At 38.3% G+C, this 16,918-nt stretch overlaps 1 long non-coding RNA gene across 1 annotated transcript; it reads right to left on the bottom strand.

Moving 5' to 3' along the window:
* Nucleotides 1-862: 862 nt before the first annotated feature.
* On the bottom strand, nt 863-12,937 carry LOC118764734. Its single transcript, XR_005000537.1, has 3 exons — nt 12,821-12,937; nt 11,226-11,228; nt 863-875 (listed from the first exon to the last, which is right to left on the bottom strand). It is a non-coding gene; the product is annotated as an uncharacterized LOC118764734 (long non-coding RNA).
* Between the last annotated feature and the right edge of the window lie 3,981 nt (nt 12,938-16,918).

Here is a 16,918-nt window from a genome sequence, read left to right as displayed (position 1 = left end):
AGGCAAATCTCTCATATGTTCTGGTAAGGAATTAAATAGACGTAAGCCCTTGAATCCCAACCTATTGCAGTACATGGTCTTCACACTAGATGGGATGGGTTGGACCTTTGGAACCATGCAGTGACATCTAATTCGAGGTCTCGATATCAAGTTTGGTGTCAACCCCTCCACGATCTTCCATGCGTATATCACTGCATATCTATCCCATCTTCAGGGGATAAATATGGGTAGAGTCGTAGCTCTTTCAATCTCTCCCAGTAGCTCAGCTGTTTTATTGATGTAATCATCCTGGTGTAGTACCGCTGAACTTCCTCAAATTCCTCTATTAATTTGACACTATAGGGTGACCCACAATTGAGAGCAATAGTCCAAACGGTTGAGTACAAATGTCCTCCATAGAACCAGCATAGTTTTTTTTTATTCCGTGCTCTGAAAGTTCTCCGAATCCATCCGGCCATTCGCCTGCACATTGCCACCCTTGTGAGGATATGTGAAATGAGGTGTTGTTGTTCATACCAAACCCCAGATCACGTACTTGACTCTGGGATTGCCGCTCTTTTAGTTCAAAGTATCGTTATCGCGGAATGTTAGTATAAACTAGCTGATAGCAGAGGGCTGGAATTTTCAGGCATTAAATTGCATGTTGTTTTCTTCATCCCATTTACATATGGAATCTAGGTCTTTCTGTAGCAAATTAGCATCGAGAAGTTCCTTGACTGCTTGTACTACTTTTGTGCCATTGTCATAGCTTGTAAGTGTTGCTGTCTGTGGATAGGACATATTACGCCTTCCTTTAACTTTCTGGGAAGTCTTCCAGTTGCAAGAAAGCTTTGGAAGAGGATCTGTAGTGGCCTTGTTAGAGCCCTTTTGCATTTCTTTAAGAGCATTGCTGGAAATCAATCAGGGCCTGTGGATGAGTTTAAGGTCATTCCATCAATGGCTGATATTTAATCAATTTCCTCTATTTCTATGTAATTAATAGTCATCATCTTTTTGTGTAGACCTGTGGTGCCGAAGGCCTCATCAGGCATAACTATTTGTAGGTGTCCCAACGGATTGTGAAAGCACTTGTATTGCACATTCAGTATTTCATTTACCATTTAGGCGTCTTCAGTCGGTGAGCCATTTTCTTAGAACAGTGGCCCTATCTTGTGCCGTACCGAAGCAGACTCTCCAAACTTATAGAAGGCTTTAGGGTTTGTCTTTGCATTGTTTACAGCCCTGGCTTCTTTCTCTGCCCTCTCCTTCTCATGAGAGTAGTTCAGCTCACTTTCAATCTCAAGCAGTGTTTGTTTGAAATAAGATTCATCACAATTCTTTAGAGGCCCACTTTAGCAGATTGAAATCTTTGCTCGTTGTCTCTATAAAATCCTCCTAACCCTACCAAATTCACTAACTAAATCCTTGCAAGTGGATTTGATTACCGGAAACTGAAAGAAACTGTAATAATGTTTACATTGAAATATTTATTTCATTACTGTCCACAGGAGCTAGTTTACATTAAAACATTAACCGTGAATTTAACATTTATATACACCTACTTCTATGTTTTCTGATTAAAAAATGCTTTGAAACTTTCATATAGTTACGGATTTTCATTTATTTTAGCTTCTAAAAAATTTGATGTTAAAAGCTTTATTGCTGAGGAATTGGGAAAAGAAACTGAAACAGAAAGTAAGAATTGAAAAATCTTTGAGTTGAGGTTTATTACTTTCATTTTGTTGAGTCGTTTCCACTTATTTCAGTAAAACTCATGTAATAGCCACAAAATATCGCTTTCAAATTTTGGCACAAGGTCAGCATTCTCGGGTGAGGGGGTAAGTCGATTGCATCGACCTCAGTTCTCAATTTATTTTATCGACCCCGAAAAGTTGAAAGACAAAGTCGACCTCGGCTAAACAAAAATATTGAAATAACTATCAAATGGCGGAAAGCACATGCAATGTATAGAACATTATGAGGTTGAAAAAGGATCGAAGATGAGGTAAGAGAAAGAAATTATATAAGTCGATGTCTATTAATATTTATTTCATTTTACCGGTAAGAACGATAGAAAATTCCAGACATTTTAGATTTATTAGCTTTTCTCGGTGGAAATGTTAACTCTCAGTAACTAACCTAAATGGCTATTTGCAAATGAAATTCAACATAAATCCAAAGAACAGTACATGTGTACAGAGAAACGCTTAAAAATAAAATCTGATATACTACTCAAACAATAATACTGAAGAGACTGAAAGCAAATTTTATGGAAAGTGTATCAAATCGCTGAAACAGGATTGTACACCCAGGGAAAGGAAATATCAGTCGATTATTAAAATTATATTTTCCTATTTTCTGTAAATGCGAGTGTCAGCTTAAACATAGCCTACACTACATTCTTGGGTTGTAATCGTCCTCACAAGCCGTTAATTATGCCAACTGACAACGCTCGAATGTATATAAGGCAGGCGGCATTTAGTGTGTAATAAGCAATGTTTAGTGTTTATAAGGTAGGCATCATTTAAGGTTTACATGTTGTTCTTAAGCTCATTGGAGAATCTCAGGCGCTGCAACATTGACGATCAAGTCGAGGGATTGTCAATGCATGCAAATTGTCTAAGGGCTGACAGCATGTAGCATTATTCAGGATTTCTGTAAACAAATTTCTTATGAAAATAGTCTCGTCTCTTGTTAGGTAACACACTATACCACAAGATTTAAAACAATCGTCTGCTCCTTATGTACCTTCAGCAGACTTCCTTTAGTTTCAAGTATTCAGCTAAGACTACTTTCTCGTCTTCACCACGTTTTTCTGCGGACATTGACATGCAGACGTTCAGGCTGAGCTTCATTCACTTACTTTGCCAGGGAGCACTATTAAAGGTCATGGACCGTGCTTCGCGTTTCCTGAATAATTTAAGCACACACACACACACACACACACACACACACACACACACACACACTCTCTCTCTCTCTCTCTCTCTCTCACACACACACACACACAAACACAAATACAGAATACAAAGCTTACTTGAAATAATTCCCCCCGCCCAGATAATGCTTTTGAATAGAACTGTTTTACATATTTGCTTGTGTGCTTCCGGCGCAGAAAACCTGCGGTTGTCTGTTTGTAAACATTGATATTCCTAAGATGTCAGAAGTCTGCTTCTGTCACATAGATGCCATAATTTCTGATAATCTTACACAGCTTAAATACTCTCTACTGCAGGAAATAGTTGTAAATTCAACTGGATTTATTTATATATTTTTTTCTATTTTCTCGCCTTCGTTTGTTTGTGTATATCTTTAATTCTTCCGTTCTTTATGTCTTTCTAAACAATACAAACCATTGAATTCATTTCACCTCCAAAATATTTTCACTCTCAAATATTATAGCAATAAATGAAAGAAAATCATCACGAAGAAGAGAAACTCTACTGTTATGTTTTTTGCTGTTGTTGTTGTTGTTATTATTATTATTATTATATAGAGGGTGGTGAGCTGGCAGAATCGTTAAAACGCCGGGCAAAAGGCTTTACGGTATCTCGTCCGTCTTCACATTGTGAGTTCAAATTCCGCGGAGGTCGACTTTGTTTGTCATCCTTTCTTGCAGTTAAAAGGAGCACGAGAAAAGCCAAGAAAGTATGGATAGAGGAACAGTGTAGGGACATTGAGGGAAATGTAAAAAAGAACAACAACAGTAAGAAAGCTTATCAGCTGATCAGAGAACTTACAAGCGATAAGCAAGGACGGCCCAGCACAATACTTAATAAAGAGGAAAACCCACTGACTGATAACCAAGAGATTCTGACCCGTTGGACAGAGTATTGCGCAGATCTATACACTACGAAGCAAAAAGGGAACACTGATAAATTGAATGTCCTACCAACAACGGACATAGACAACTTCCCCATTCTGAGAGAGTAAGTAGAGGAAGCGGTTAAGCCATTGAAAAAAGGTAAAACAGCAGGGGTGGACAACATTCCAGCTGAGGTAGTGCAGGTAAGGTGGATGCACTCTTTGTAATATGTAATAAGATCTGGCAGACAGCAAGTGACTCGCATCTTGGACTCAATTGCTAGTGCAGAACCTCAGAACTATTAGCTTGATATGCCACCCAAGCAAAGACTCAGACCCCAAATAGAGGAATCATTGCAGAAGAGCAAGTAGGATTCAGGATGGTTTGCAGCACAATAGAACAGAATTTTAATTTAAGAATTCTATGTGAGCACTATCCTTACCATCAACAAGATCTTTTTCATGTGTTTGTGGACTTCAAAAAAACATTTGACAGGGTGTGGCATGTGGTACTCAGGTCGACCATGAGGCTATATAACATCAACGCGAATCTCATTTATGCCATTGATAGTCTGAATGATGAAGCAAGTGAAAGACAAGGCTGTCCGCTCTCGCCGACCTTGTTCAACATCTTCCTTGAGAGGATTATGACCGATGCAGAAGAATAAGGCCGGCAATATGGCCCTATGAAGAACTTCTTGTCACAGTAAAGGTCAGATGGTTTGGGCATGTCACTGCTCATCAGGGATGGCCAAAACAATCCTTCAGGGAACAAAATTGGCAGATACAGAGGCAGACAGAGAAAGGGGTGGAAAAAAACATCTGTAAGTGGATAAGTCTAAAGATGAGAGACGCAGTGCGAGAGGCAAAAGACAGAGACGGGTGGAGGGATCTGGTCGCAAAGTCATCAGGGATACACCTATGGTCAACCAGACTACGGGATATATAATGTAATGTAATGTAATATGGAACTATATTACTCCACGTATCCACCCTTGTCGCCTATACAGAAATACAGATTCTGCTGGAAGTATTCGAGGTGGGAAAGGCTTATTTAACACATGTGGTTTATTTGGAAATGAGAATCGAAGCAGTATCGCTGCCTCATTTTCCCAAGATTTTAATCTCTTTTGCATTGACAGTCTCTAGGAACATTCAGATACGTTCCTTAAGATTGAGAAAGGAAAGCAGAAAATTCTACAAAAAGGTTAATTAATTCCGCCCACAAAAAGATAAACTTTCTAAGTAAAATACTCAACCGAAATTCGAAACCGAATAACAGTATTGACACGCACAGTGCTCGCAACTTGTTCCATGGGGATAATCATATCAACGTGTTATATTATGATTCAAATGAAAGAAAGATAATAAAATACATTACAGTGAAACTGTTCTTTAAGTCATAGGTGTTACACCCTATCTTGGTTGTATCTGAAATGAAAATAAATACTGTGGCAACTATATCAACATCGTGTTATATTGACAGGCATAACAGACAAATATATAATCTTTTATCTACTTTTGTTTAGTTTACACACACACACACACACCACACACACACACACACACACACACACATACACACACACACACACACACACACACACACACACACACACACACACACACATACACACACACACACACACATACACACACCACACACACTTTTATTTATGTTATACATATACATAGGTATGTGTAAAAATGAATGTGTGTGTATGTCTGTATGTATATATGTATATATATATATATATATATATATATATATATATATATCTATATATATATATATATATATATAAATATGTATATATATATAGTCACAATGAGGATATTTAAACCTCTTATAGAAATATTTTTTATCCAAGATCACTGGTTTAATATATATTATGAAGAGATATTTCTTCAATGAATATATTATATAAAATATCATAAAGTATCAAATATTATATTCAAGTTAGAAAACAGAGAGATCTAATGGATACTAATTAATTTATTAATTAACATATTCACCTACAATTGTTTCAATTCACAAACAGCATCAAAATTACAAAACATATATAGATATATATATTTTTGCATTTTAAATACCTTGTATGGAAAATCATCAGGGTGTACAAGGATTGCATTAAAATATGCTTGGAATACTCAGAATATATAGACATGTTTATTATGTGCGTATTTATGTGTGTGTGTGCGTTAAAATTATTACTTTATTTTTAATTCAACAATAATAATAATCATGAATAATGGGTTATAATATATAAGAGTAAAGTAAGATAATGAATAAAAGAAAATAAAAGTGAAATATAATTTATTCTCATGTTTGTATTCGTATGTGCGTATGTGCTTACGTATATATATACACGATTCAAGTATGGATGTCAATAATTTATACATTAATATGCAAGTGTATTGGTATAAATGTTATCTTCTAAGTTGCTTCTTTAGGTATATAGATTAATGCATACACGATGAAAAATAAAATAAAGATAAGATAAAAAAGAATAAGAGTAAAAGTAAAAATAACAATAAATATATATATCTATATATATAAAACTGTAGTTGTGTGAGTGTCTGTCCCCTTCGATTTAGATTCCTAACTACTCCCACATTTTGCGGTGCAGTTTAACCAAATTCGGGTATCTTATAGTCGTGATTTTTATCGAGCCCGTCTGGGTATTAGCGCGCGTCTACGATGAGTCTACGATTTTAAAAATAATTTAACATCATTTTTTATTCCATTTTAATGCATATTATTTCGTGTGTCGATGGCGGCGGAGTTGGCGTCCATGGTCACACCTGCACCTGTTTGCTTCTCCCCCTTCGTCCCTCCCTCGTGAAGCTGTGGGGAAGGGAGTGTAAGGAAATCAACGTCGTAAAGCATTGTCAAGGAGACCAGCGTTCTTTTAGAACAACGACTTCATGGCTTGAAGACACCAAAATTACCATCATTTTTTATTCCATTTTTAATGCATGTTTTTGCTATAACTCACTAAAAATGCTTATATAGTTATTTCCCTTACAAGCCCGAGCAACGCCGGGCGATACTGCTAGTATCTTATATATTAAAAGGCAAGTTGTCTGTGTGTGTGTATGTGTGTGTGTGAGTGTGTCTTGTGTGAACCACTTCTACTTTTACAATTTTCAATCGAATTTCACCAAATTTGACATGCGTGCTCTCTTTGACTTAGGACACCTTTTCTTATAATGTTTTCCTCGAAATTCCGCGCCCTCAACATAAATAGACTACTCTCAATTCGCCTGGGATTTGGTTTGAGCCAGCGAAAAACCATGATACACACCCAGCTGGAAAAAATCAATACTTTACTTTGTCAGCTGTGGCGAGCTCTTATCGACTGCTTGCATGGTACTGCCAGCAGTATTCATTTGCGAGTTACGATTTGCCCCTGTTTTCACGTGAGCGCTCTTTTTCACATAATTATTCCAATTTAAACTAGCCACTTCAAAATTCTTACCCCAAATTTAAAATCCTTAATTCGGTCAATTTGATCAACATTTTTGCCAATTACATTTTACTATCAATGCACTTAGGATGGTTTCAGCGCGAAGAAGGGAAAGTGAAGAGCAGCGTTGTGATCGGTTAGCACATATTACTGCGCAACGAGCCGCCGAGAGAGCAACGTTCAGCACACCGAAAAAGAAATACTTCCTCAACTGCTGCTGCACGAACTGCAGAGGCTGCAGCACGAGCTGCAGAGGCTGCAGCACATAAATTCTGGGTCACCTTGTATTTACTCGTCCCACTAAACGGAGGAGAGAATACAGGTGGGGAGCTTATTGCAGGTGGCGAGCGTAGCTTCCACAAGTGGTCACGCGATCAAATTCAAATGGCTGTGAGTCACAACAGTAGTTTGTTTTTTGCATTATACAGTTCAGACATAGATGCATTATACAGTTCAGACATGGATGACAATTCGCAGAAAGACGAAGAAAGCTTCCTCAAACCCAGATCTTTTTAGATTACTGCATAAAACTTGGAGAGAAATTCTTCAAGAGAAAATTTTGTCATCTGAATAATATCATGCCTAATAGGGTCCTTGCATCGAAAAATGTGAAATTGAGTCTACTAATATTAGATATTCACGTTATAATAATTAATAAATAATTTGAATGTATAATTTCAGATTTAAGTAAATTTTAATGATTATAAGGGTGTCTATTTACTTGTCGTGTCTGTATATATATAGAGTAGATGAAACCTTGGCGACTGAAGAAGGGGAATTTTCCTTGTGTTATTTGTCCTGTACTCTATTTTTTCGTTGTTTAAGAAAAATGTCCAGACCCTTGGTTTTGTGTTTATGTTTTCGTTTCTCATTGTGTTCGACGTTTTTTTGGTGTCCTGTACCCATATATGCATGTATATATACATGTAGAGGCAGGTAGTACATATATGTATGTATATATGCATATGTTTAATTTATTAATTTATTATATATATATATATAACTAATGTAGGATAAAAATTTTTTCGGGAAAAAAATTTTATCAATGGCCAGCATATCAAAAAATACCTTTAAAGGTTAAGTTTATAAATATGCCGAAAAAAAGACAAAAATTGTCAATAACCATTATAATTTATGCATCTCGAAACAATCCGATAGAAATTTCTATTGGTCCAATTTCGGGGTTAATTCATAAGAAATTTTCCCCTTTGAGAAACACTGATTTAACCTAAATTTGAGACACCAGCGAAAGACGGATTTCAACTGATGTACTTTCGCGTACGAATGCATATTCCCACGGCTTTATCGATCGCATTTTCACCTGGAATCGATTTTTGTAATTTTTTCAAGACTTATACACGCCCTGATACCGTCGGTATCTACATATCAAATTCGAGCGCAATCGAATGGAGGATGCCCGAGATCCTAGAAGACACACAGGCAGAACGGATTTTATATTATATAAAACTTAGAACTTAGATAAAAAATAGATATGTTTCGACCAGAGATTGGTCCAGGCCATGTCTAACTTAATAGCACCACCTGATAGGATTATTCGAATCCTGTTTAAGTCAAGTTTTGTTCAAGTAGTGAGTTCTTGTTGGGTGAGTTGTATCCAGTTTTGTTCAAGTAGTGAGTTCTTGTTGGGTGAGTTGTATCCAATTATGGGTGGCTTATCTGGTATTCTTTGAAGGAATCTATCCAGACTCTGTTTGAAGTTGATGGGATCCTTTTCCTCTTGATCTCCCTCGGGACAATGTTAAATAGGGCAGGGCCTGTTGAGGAAAAGAAATTATGTTGCAGTGTACATGTATGTTGTGATCTTGAATTTGGCAGGGGACGTATAGCCCGTGGTCCAAGTCTCGGATGAACCTTGAAGCTAATGTTTAGGTCGTTTGGGCAAAGTTGGCGGTATATTTTCACATCGTACAAATGATGTACCGCTCACGGCGACGCTGGAGGGAGTAAAGTTTCAAGGCTTTAAGGCGATCCCAATAGTCGAGAGCAGCCATGCCTTCAATTTGTTTAGTGAGAGCCCTCTGGGGTGACTCAATTCTGGAGATGTTTTGTCTTGTGTGAGGAGACCACAGTGGGCAGCAGTATTCAAGGTGTGGCCGTACAAAGGATGAAAAAAGTGGTATGATGACACCTTGTTCTCTGGACCGGAAAGTTCTTAAGATCCAGGAACTCATCCTACGAGCTGTATCGACCTTCTTGTTGATGTGTGCACTCCAACTGAGATCGTCATCAACAATTACACCCAGGTCTCTGATATTGTTAGAGGCTGTGAGCGGTTCCCCTGAAGGAAGAGAGTATGGTTGTTTTAGTGAGGAATTTCTTCCCAAATGCATCAGCTCAAATTTTTCCTCATTCAGTTGCATTTTGTTTCTGTCTGCCCATTGACTCACAGCATATAGGTCAGACTGGAGTTGAGTTCTCTGCTTCTTCATTGACGGTTTGCTGGAGCTTAGTGTCATCAGCGAATATTTTCACTTTGCAGTGATGTACGACACTGGAAAGGTCGTTTACATATTATGAAGAGTAGCGGACCCAAAACAGTTCCCTGGGGAACACCGCTGGTGACTTTTGCTGGGTTTGAGTGGACTCCATCAACTACAACATGTTGTGTTCTATTCGCTAGGAAATACTGAATCCAGTGTAGAACTTTTCCACGGATTCCAACATTTGCCAATTTTGAGAGTAGGATGTTATGGTCTACCCTGTCGAACGCTTTACTGAAGTCAAGGTATATGACGTCAGAGTTCGAACCTGTTCCCAAGGCTTTGAGTACATCTTCAATGTGGTGTAAGAGCTGTGTTAGACAGTCCCTGCCACCGCGAAAGCCATGCTGATTTGAATTTAGGAGTTTGTGGGACTCCAGGAAGTCAGCTATCCTTGATCTTAACACTCTTTCAAACACTTTAATGATGTGGGAGGTGAGTGAGATTGGGCGATAGTTGACTGCGAGGATCAGTTTCCCTGTTTGAAAACCGGGATGACCGACTGGGATAGAAACTTTTTCGGTATATAACCTGCGTCTAACGAGTTTCTCCAGAGGTTGGTCAGAGGCTGCAAGTTGATATCTACATTCCTTCAGGAGACTGGCGGGAAATCTATCAGGGCCTACAGCAGAGTAATGTTTGACCTCATTTATTGCTGCTACGATGTCGGTGGCAGTGAAGGTTATGTCTGCGATTTTGTGTTGGGAGTCAGCTTCGTTCGTTTCCCTCACATCAATATCAGTGGGAACACTGAAGACAGAGCAATATTGTTTCTGCAGTATTTCTGCCATTTCTTTAGCATCGTGTTGGGGAATGCCGTTTTCATCAATCAATGGCCCAATAGGTGAGACAGTGGTTCTATGCTTATTTGCATAAGAATAGAACACTTTTGGGTTCTGTTTGATGTTTTTGATTACCCATTGTTCCTCCACAGCTCTTTGATTTCCAATGGAGGTTTTCATGTTAGTCTGCAGATGAAGTTTTTCCAGCTCTAGCCTTTTCATTGTTGTTGAATGTGGATGTTGCGTGTGGGAATATTTTAATTGGTTGATTTTTTTGTTGAGTCTTTTGATGTGCCTGATGAGTGTTTTTTTCTTTTTAGGGAGCCGGTTTTGTTTGTGTTAGTAGATTTCTTGGGAGCGTGTTTAGAGCATGTGTCGGTGACAATGGTTTCAAAGTGCTGCCACGCGGTCTCAATATGAGGGGAATTGAGAGTAAAAGACCAGTCGATGGAAGACAGATCCTTTCTGATTGTTCCCCAGTCCGCTTTGTGGAAATTTATGTTGTCAAATGGGTGCCATGGAGTGGGATTGGCTGGTTTAGTTTTTATACGTCGGGAATTAAGATTGCAGAGTACCATGTCGTGGTCTGAGAGGAGAGTTTTTTCGACTGAAATGCTGTGAACGTAGCTAGAGTGATTGGTCAGTACGAGATCCAAGATCGTTTTATTCTGTCTCGTTGGTTCAAGCACTAGCTGAGTCAGGAAATACTCATCCATCAGATTAAAGAGCAGTTCTGCTGCTGCTCTATCTGATGTAGAGCACTTGCCTAACTTCGGAGTATTTGTGGGCCAGTTCACATGAGGGAGGTTAAAATCACCCATCACTATTATGTTTCCGGAGTGGTACTTCCGAAGGAAGGACTTGACTTTGCTAAGGCACTCTTCAAAGTACTTTAGAGGTGCCTGGGGAGGCCTGTAAAGACCAACAATGGTTATGTCCTTGGCTTTGTTGTATACTGATTCACAGTAGCCATTGGAAAATGTGTCCTTGGCATCAAGTGAAAAGGAGTCTTGGATAAAGATGGCTGTCCCTCCCTTATTTCGGTCTGTGCGATCCGCACGAACAATGGTGAAATCTTTTATTTTCACCTCTGCGTCCATATGGGTGTTGTTCAGGTGAGTCTCGGTAAGGATAAAGAAAGGGAAGCAATGTGCCATTTCGGCAAGCCAACTCTCTATATATGGGATCTTCCATTTTGGGCAATAATTGATGGGTTGGCAATAATTGATATATATATATATATATATATATATATTATATATATATATATATATATATATATAATATTATATTTATATATTATATATATGGTGTGTGTGTGTGTATCATAATATATATATGTGTGTATGCATATTATATATATATATATATATATATGTATGTATATATATGTATATATTACATATATATATATATACATATATGTATATATATATATGTATATGTATACCAGACTTGTTTGGGCACCTACTTGCATGCGTCTATACCAACTGGCAGCAGAATGGGAGGATTTCCTTGCCTGTGACCTGGGTGGGGGGTGATGATGCTAAGAAAGAACCCAAACAAGGGGGACGTAGTTGATAATTTTAGGCCCACAACTCTGCTTAACGCAGAGTTGAAGATTTTGGCCAAGGCTTTAGCAAAATGGTTGCCGCGAGTCGTGAGTAGACTTGTCGGGGAGGCATAAACATGTGCCATCCTTGGCAGGACGTTTCACTTTCTCCGCTATGCTTTAGAGAGTGTAAATAGAATTCCTGGCAAGGATGGGGCTAAGGTCCATTTAGACCAATTAAAAGCGTTCGATAAGGTTGTCCATTAGTATCTGGCGTCGGTCCTTGCGACGGCTAGTTTCGGCCCGACCTTCCGTGGCTGAATCACCGCTTTATATAGTAACATCGAATCGATAGTTCGGGTGAACTGCTTCTTTTCGGAACCGTTCTGCATTGAGCGATCTTTCATGTTAATATTACTAGTATTAAACTGAAATAAAAGGAATAATTTTATGCATGTGTACACAGACATACATACGCGCATAGTAAACATGTTTATATATTCTGTATATTCCAAAAGTATCCTAATGTAATCCTGATTGTCCTCTGAAGACCGTGACGATTTTCTTTATAAGGTAATTAAAATGCGGAAGTAGATATTTATATATGATTTGTAATTTAATCTTATTTGAGAAATGAAACAATTATTGGTTAATATGTTGATTAATTAATATTTTAATTTATAACCATTAGATCTCTGTTTTCTAACTCGATAAAAATGTCTAATATCTTACGATATTCTATATAATATTATATCCATTGAAAGATTTTCTCTCCAAAATTTAATATATTAAACCAGTTTATCTTGGATAAATATCCTCATAAGAGGTTTGAATATCCTCATTGTGACTAATTATGCACATATGTGTGTATGCGCGTGTGTGTGTGTGTGTGTGTATTTATGTGTCTGTGTTTGCCTTCCACCATCACAACCGATGATGGTGTGTTTACATCCCAATACTTTAGCGGTTCGGCTAAAGAGACCGATAGAATAAGTACTAGGCTTACAAAGAATAATTCCTAAATGCAGTGCTTCAGCATGGTCACAGTCTAATGACTGAAACAGTATCCGATGACCTAACGAAAGAGAAAGAGAGGGAGAAGGAGAGAGAGAAAGAGAGAGAGAAAGAGGGTGAAGAATTGTTTCTAATGCTTGGCTGGTGTGAAACATAAAAACAAACAACATATAAACTGTTAACGACTATATCAGACCAGCCAACCATTCAAAGATTCATTCAGAGAAGATCAGTCACTGCAAACTCAATCATAGACCAACTTCCACCATAAAGCGACAACAAAGGTAAAAGAAAATAAATTAGGGTCGTGCTCCAGTACAGCTGTAGTCCTACGACTGAAACCATTAAAAGGATAAAAACAAAAATTATGTTTAGCATATTGAAATATTTGGTTTGAAATTTTAGCACAAGGCAAGCAGTTTCGGGGCTGGGGGTGGAAAGTAAGTCGATTACATCGACTACAGTGTTCAACTAATACTTATTTTATCGACCCCAAAGGATGAAAAGCAAAGTCAATCCCGGTAGCATTCGAACTTAGAGTGTAAAAACGGACGAAATGCCGCTAAACATTTTCTGCAACGCGCTGACGATTCTGCCACCTCGTCGCCTTTTAGCATATAGCCTATATATTTTTACCTGTGTCTATACACACACGTACACACAAACACGTGTGAATATGTGTACACATGAAAGACTTTTCGGACTTTTTAGATTCCTCATATACAAAAGAATCACATTCTAACTATGAAACTCACTGTCCTCACCATCTGCGGAGTAGACATCAACATCTACAATAAAGAGGTGCATACCAAACTTTAGAAAAGTCTCACATATTTTAATTGTTCTTAAACATTGAATTTTCACCCATATGTATTTGATAATTTATTTTCTTAAATCTTGAAATCTTTTATTGTTTATGTGTTCCAGTCTATGAATTGCGTCCATACTAGAGCAATGCTTTGAAGCATTTTAGACGAACAAATTGACCCCAGTAATTTTTTAAAATGTAGTACTTATTCTACCGGTTTTCTTTTTTTGCCGAATTGCCTAGTTACGAGAACACAAAGCACATCTTAAAGCTTTGATCGGCTCTGGCTATAGTAGAAAACATTAGTCAAAGATACCGAGCAGTGGGACAGAACCCGAAATCACGTCTTTGTAAATCAAGCTTCTTAAACACACAGTATGCCTACGCCTTTACAAAGAAAATATGTTTATAACATCTAGGATTCCCAAACGCTAACCCATCTAAGTACTAACTAGGCTAGACGTTGCTCAACTTCGGTGACTGGACAAGAATCACAACTTTTCTACTCATTCGGTAAGATATTTACGTGAGCCAACGATTGCAGGAACAAATGGCAATTTATAGTCTTTCAAAGGAATTTGTAGATTGTGAAACTGTTCTCTTTCTCGCTGGTTTTCAATGAAATCTTCACACCTACTGAGTAACAGGCCTCTACAGTATTTCTGTTTTCTTTTGTTGCGCATGTGGTGTTCGCATTTGGCGGAGATTTTCATTGGAATGTTCCACTAAGATTACTTCTGTTCCAATGTGTAAATGTACTCAATGTTGATAATATTCCTGATATTTATCCCAAGGTAGGGGTTCCAACGGTTTGTCTTGTGTATTGTTTTACCAAGAACAGCATGCTTCATAGGTAATAGCTACATAACATTTTAGAGCAGCTGCTGATTATGTTTCGTGTGTGTATGTTTGTAAGAAAGTATGCATTTATGTAAGTTTATATATAACTATATATGCTCTCTCTCTCTCACCCTCTTCCTCTTCTCTCTCATTTTCTCTTTCTCTCTCTCTCTCTCTCTCTCTCTCTCTCTATATATATATATATATATATATGTATGTATGTATGTATATATATATATGTATATATATATGTATATATATATATGTATATATATATATATATATGTATATATATATATATATATACACACACACATATATATATATATATATATATATATATATATACACATACATATATATATATATATACTTTGATACTTTGATACTTTGATAGGCTTCGGCCATTATTGGCCCAGGCCATGTCTAACTTAATAGCACCACCTGGTGAAGTCTTTCAAGTCAGAATTTGGGCACTATGGCCCACTCAAGTAGAGAGTTATTGTTTACAGAGACATATCCGGGTGTAGGGGGTTTATCCGGGATTTCTTGAAGGAATCTGTCCAAAGACTTCTTGAACCCTATAGGGTCAGTTTCTGTTTTAATGTGTTTTGGTGTAATGTTAAAGAGAGCGGGGCCAATTGAGGTGAAATAATTGTGCCGTATTGTTGTTATGAGATGAGAGTGCGATTTTTGTTTTTTGTTTTGGGCGGATGGCACGGGGCCCAAGCCTTGGATGTACCTTAAAGGTGATGCCAACATCATTTGGGCAATGCTGATGGAATATTTTCCACATCATGCAGATGATGTAGCGCTCACGACGACGTTGGAGAGAATAGAGTTTTAGCTTTTCTAGTCGACCCCAATAGTCGAGGCCTGTCATGCCATCTATCTTTTTTGTGATTGCCCTTTGAGGTGCTTCAACTTTTATGATACCTTGTATTGTGTGGGGAGACCACAGTGGACAACAGTATTCAAGGTGGGGTCGGGCAAAAGTGGAGAAGAGAAGGATAATGGTGTGGATATCTCTCGACTGGAAAGTTCTGAGAATCCAGGAACACATTCTGCGGGCCATGTCAACTTTGGTGTTTATATGAGTGGCCCAGCTTACGTTGTTGTCCACAATTACTCCCAAGTCTCTGATGTTGTTGGACGCCGCGAGAGTTTCACCTGAAGGAAGGGAGTATGGGAGTTTCAGGGCATCCTCTTTTCCAAAGTGGATTAGCTCAAATTTATCCTCGTTCAGCAGCATATTGTTTTTTTCTGCCCATTGGATAACAGCCAGTAGATCTGACTGAAGGCATGTCCGGTCACTCGCCTCATTTATGACCTTCTGTAGCTTGGAGTCATCTGCAAAGATTTTTATGTTGCTGTGCTTGATGATGTCATTAATGTCATTAATGTAAATGATGAAAAGAAGTGGGCCCAGCACAGTGCCTTGCGGAACGCCACTACTGACTTTGGCTGGGCTTGATTTTACCCCTTCAACTACAACATGTTGAGATCTGTCTGTCAGGAAACACTTAATCCATTTCAGTAACTTTCCAGAGACACCAATGTTGGATAGTTTTTTCAATAGGATCTTGTGATCGACCCTGTCGAAGGCCTTACTGAAATCAAGGTAGATGACATCGGTGTTGGAGCCCTCTCCCAAAGCTCTCAAAATGTCCTCAAAGTGATGCAGGAGCTGCGTTAGGCAGTCCCTTCCATTACGGAACCCATGTTGGTTGGAGATCAGCCGTCTGTTGCTTTCCAGAAATTGGGTTATTCGAGATCTCACCACCCTCTCAAATACCTTGATGATATGAGAGGTGAGTGAGATCGGACGGTAATTCACTGCAAGGGACTTGTTTCCCTTTTTGAAAACTGGGACAACAGACTGGGACAGAAGGTTTTTTGGAATATAGCCAGCATCCAGTGAGTTTCTCCACAGATTAGCAAGGGGAGATGCAAGTTGGTGTCGACACACCTTCAGGACACAAGCAGGGAACCTATCGGGGCCTACTGCTGAATTGTGTTTTATTTCGTTTATCGCCGCTAAGACATCAGGGGCACTAAACGTTACGTCCGATATAGTGTGTTGGGGGTTGACATCACTGATACAGCCCAGATCGGCCATATCAGGATTGCTGAAAACAGAGCAGTATTGTTTCTGCAGTATCTCGGCC

This window comes from Octopus sinensis, linkage group LG9, assembly GCF_006345805.1.
Source record: "Octopus sinensis linkage group LG9, ASM634580v1, whole genome shotgun sequence".
NCBI classification, from domain to species: Eukaryota; Metazoa; Mollusca; class Cephalopoda; order Octopoda; family Octopodidae; genus Octopus; species Octopus sinensis.
Note: the sequence above shows the minus strand (reverse complement) of the source record. Positions and strands in the feature narration are given on the sequence as shown.